The sequence below is a fragment of the Wolffia australiana genome, chromosome 19 (assembly GCF_029677425.1).
Source record: "Wolffia australiana isolate 7733 chromosome 19, ASM2967742v1".
NCBI classification, from domain to species: domain Eukaryota; kingdom Viridiplantae; phylum Streptophyta; class Magnoliopsida; order Alismatales; family Araceae; genus Wolffia; species Wolffia australiana.
In genome coordinates this window covers 6,239,774-6,243,931 of record NC_135853.1, presented here as the reverse complement: position 1 = coordinate 6,243,931, position 4,158 = coordinate 6,239,774, and the positions used below count along the sequence as shown (strand labels likewise).

The 4,158-nt window shown below is 44.5% G+C and overlaps 1 non-coding gene across 1 annotated transcript; it reads right to left on the bottom strand.

Annotated features, from left to right (window-relative positions):
* Positions 1-2,581: 2,581 nt before the first annotated feature.
* LOC144715946 (small nucleolar RNA R71) lies at positions 2,582-2,684 on the bottom strand. The gene has a single exon (XR_013584775.1). It is a non-coding gene; the product is annotated as a small nucleolar RNA R71 (small nucleolar RNA).
* Between the last annotated feature and the right edge of the window lie 1,474 nt (positions 2,685-4,158).

Below are 4,158 nucleotides of genomic sequence, written 5' to 3'. Positions count from 1 at the left end.
CCGCTTGTGCCGACGTACGCGACCTCGATTTCAAGTACTCGAAGTAAGTTTTTTTCTTTGTCATTTGCTTAATTGTAATACCGGATCGGGTCATGCGTTGGACCAATTCCGTCTTTTGTGTTTCGTTCTCTTTCCTGGAGATTTCGTGTAAAGAGGAGGGCCACGTCACGCGATGGATCCATCCTCTAGTCCTTGGCCTCTTGGCACCCTTCCCCCCCTCTATATAAGGGGAAGGCATGCCCAAGGGCAAGGGAGGGTCTTTTGAAAAACAGATCATTTGGTATTGTTCTTTTTCGTTTATCTCTTTAGCGCCAAAAATAGCAAGGGGTCTTCCCCTACCTTCGTTCAGTTTCTCAAGGTCTGTTCAGCTTCCTCCTGCACCCCTAGTTCATGCTCGACCCATCGCCGCCAAGACCGTCGGTGTCCATCGAGAAGGCCCATCTCCGACCTCCTTGGACGAGACTCCGTCGTGCTTCACCAACGTGTTGTTGGGCCCTCCCGCCTTGCCATTTCGCGTGTGCCGTGGCACCCCGTCGCCGATACGCGCCCAGTCGCCACGAGACTTGTACCTGCAGCGCGAGCACCCAGATCGGGACAGCTCACGCCGTTGATGACTCTCAAATATGTCATCAAATAATTAAACTTTTTAGTTTTCATTCATCAAAATTATAATGTTAATTCATGCTAATATCATCCATATGCATCATTTTATGAAATCACTAACCCCACTTGATCCTTTGAATCAAGTGGAATATATTTAACATTTTATGGTTAGTAAACATTCAGAGACAGGTTAAGAAGATCAAGGAAAGAGACGAGGATCAAGAGGAGCGGGCAAAAATTCAAAGAAGCATAAATTATGAAAATGCCCCTGGGCATGACTTAAGAGAAACCTATAAATACTCTCTTGAGAGTTGATTTTAGGTTGTTCAGAATTTCTCTCAAGGAGCTAAGGCTTGGAGAGGAAGGATTTCTGCACCCTCCAAGAGCTGCTGAGCATTGGAGTTGGGAGGAGAAGGAGCCTGAGTTTTAGCCGAAGCAAGAAGATCTCTACCTCGCCGTGAGGGACGTGACACCGGGTGGAGAGATTGTTGAGGTTTCAGAATTCTCTCTTCTCCATTCTGAAGACAATCTGTATTGGATTGAAGATCACACCTTGTGTTTTCAGCAGTTCCAATAACAATTGTTGGTAGATTACTCTTAGAATTCTATTCAGTATTGTTTTCATTGATTTTCTTCAGTTATCCATCTCCAATCTTGTTCACCAGTCTGTTCATCCAAATTCCAGCAAACCCGCAGGTTCAGCGAGAAGAATCGCAAGCACAGACCCTCTGTGCAAGCGATTCAGCAAGCTGAACCGGGCACCCGACCACCTGCGCGCGAAGCCTGTGAGAGGCAGGTCGCACGCGCGCAGGTGCAGCCTCGCGCTACGAGGAGCACCGCACGGCCGTAGCGCGCGAGCGGCTACGGCGTGTGAGGGTCGCTCGCGTGCAGGCAGCTTTGCGCGCAGGCATCTTTGCGCGCAGGCATCGCATGCCCTGCGCGCAAGCGCTCTTGCGCACAGCGACCACCGCAAGCAGCTCGCGCTAGCTTGCAGCGATCGCTGTGCTCTGTGCGCAGAGGCACAAGCACACCAGGTGCTTGTCTTTTTGTCTTCTTCACAAGCGTGAGCTTGTGAGCAAGAGAACTTACTATACTGAGCTAAGGTGATTAATTAAATTTCCCTGAAGATAGTTAAGTTGATTAAAAGAACTGAATTATATATTTCCCGAGATAAACTAACTCAAAAGCGAGAATCAGTACTGTCTTACCTGCTCCCTATAGATCGACCCTCACTTGCCCTAAGCCGTCAGGTTTACAAATTCGTTGTATAAGCTCAAATCCTCACACGTATTAACTGCTAAATAACCAGTAAAAATATCTAAAATTTGAGTTTATCAACTGGCGCCGTTGCCGGGGAGCACGGTATTACAGTAGGAATTTTTTGTTTTTCTGAATCTACAGTCGTTCTTTATTATCCTCTTAAGCTGAAGGACTTTAAAATCCTCAGCTCATCGTCTGCTAACATTTTGCTGAAGATTTATGGTAGTTACACGCTCAGGAGCTGGTGAGAAGTCTGCAAAAAAAATTATTAGAGACGCCACTCTGGATTCTACAATTACAGAACCAGAAATTCAGCAGAGAACTATGGCTGAAGAGGTTCATCAGCAGCATGAGAGGAGGAGGACCATGCTGGACAGGTCGACACCGTCGGGAAGCCTACGACAAACCGATGTAAATCTGAACATCGGCGACGGTATTTCATTTCGATACGACAATGCATTAATTAATTCCATGCCTGAGTTTAATGGATTGCCTGCCCAAAACCCATTAGAATTCCTTGATGATTTTCATATTAGATGCTCGTCTCAAAATGTTCCAGGAATATCTACAGAAATACTTAAAATGAAATATTTTCCTTTGACGTTAAAAGATAAAGCATTCGCATGGTATCGTAATCTAGGAATTACTTTTAATTCCTGGGAAGAAATGCAAGGAAAATTTCTGCAGAAATTTTACCCTCTCTCCAAAACCAACTTTTACAGAAGAGAAATTCACAATTTCCATCCCCATGACGGAGAAGCCTTTAGTGAATCATGGGAGAGATTCAATGACTTGTTGAGGAAATGTCCTCACCATGGCATTGAGCAATGTCAATTAGCTCAAATATTTTATGAATCTCTCGCTGATTTTATGAAAAACAAAGTAAATCTCGCTACGGGCGGAACGTTTTATACCGCATATGAGGATGAAGTTTTTGATATTTTGGAGAGAGTTGCAGAAACTGACTTGCAGGAGATTGGAGCCAATCAGAATGGGAGAAACCTGCAGCCAAAAAAAGCAGGAGTTCTGCAGGTCAACACCAAGGAGGGGGAGCTACAAGCGGGTTTAAGAGAGACCAACCTGAAATTGGAGGAGCTCACCTCCACCTTGAAGAACGTTTTTTTAGGTAATTCTCCAAATGTTAAAGCTAAAATCTGCTCTCTCTGTTTTAGCAGGGAACATGAAGATGGAGCTTGCCAGTCCATGGAGGAAGAAGTGAAAGCCTTCAATCAACCTCAACAACCATGGGCTGGCCAAAAGAGAGTCGGATTTCAAAGTGGAGAGAGTTCACCCAAGGGAACAAAGCTCCTTTTCAACACCAATTTCAGCAGAAGCAGCAGTTTCAATCAAGACACCAACAGCAGTATCAGGCTCCCTCTCAAACTCAACCTGATTTCTCTACACTAACCCCAGTTATTTCAGATATGATCGAGAAGCAAAATCAGAAGTTGAGAGCGGAGATGGAGATGCGCATGCAAGTCATGATGGAGTTCCAAACGAAGTAGATGTTGGAGTCCCAAGAACAGATGAGGAAGCTATTGGAGAGCTTCAGACCTGCACCACCTGAACACCAAGGTATAACTCTAGAACCCCATTGCACATCATATAAACTTCCCACGAAACCGGTAATAAATCCATGCAACCTACATCATGTGCAACACTCCATTCATGATGATACGAATGGAGAAGATCCTGAAGTTCTAGCAATCTCAAAATTGAGAAATGGAAAGGAACTTCAGGATCCTTATCAGAATTCTATAGAGAATTCTAAGAAGGGGAATGAACCAAGAGAGGAAGAAGGAGAGGATTCTCCCTACGTGGAGGAACCTCTACCTTCTACGAGTGGGCAACATGTTCCTTACCCTTCAGCTTTAAATAGGAAAAAACCAACTCTTGATTATGAAAATAGATTACTTGAGAACTTTAAAAGAGCCACCATGACTGTTACTGTAGAGGACATGCTTAGGTGTGCACCCTCCCTAAAGAAATACCTTAAGGATTCTTACACCATTAGGAAGCCTAGGGAAGTAGTTAAATTATCTGAAAATACCTCTAGCATTCTTAATGCCATCCCTATTAAGATGAGAGACCCCGGAGCCCCTTTCATTACATGTGAAATAGGAGGAAATACCTTTTCTAAAGTTTTATTAGATACGGGAGCGAGCATAAGCATCATCCCAACGACATTATATGAGGAGTGTGGGTTTGGAGACTTGGAGGAAATACATATGGATTTACTCCTAGCTGATGGAACTGTTAGGCAACCCGAGGGAAGGTTAACCGATGTCATGGTCA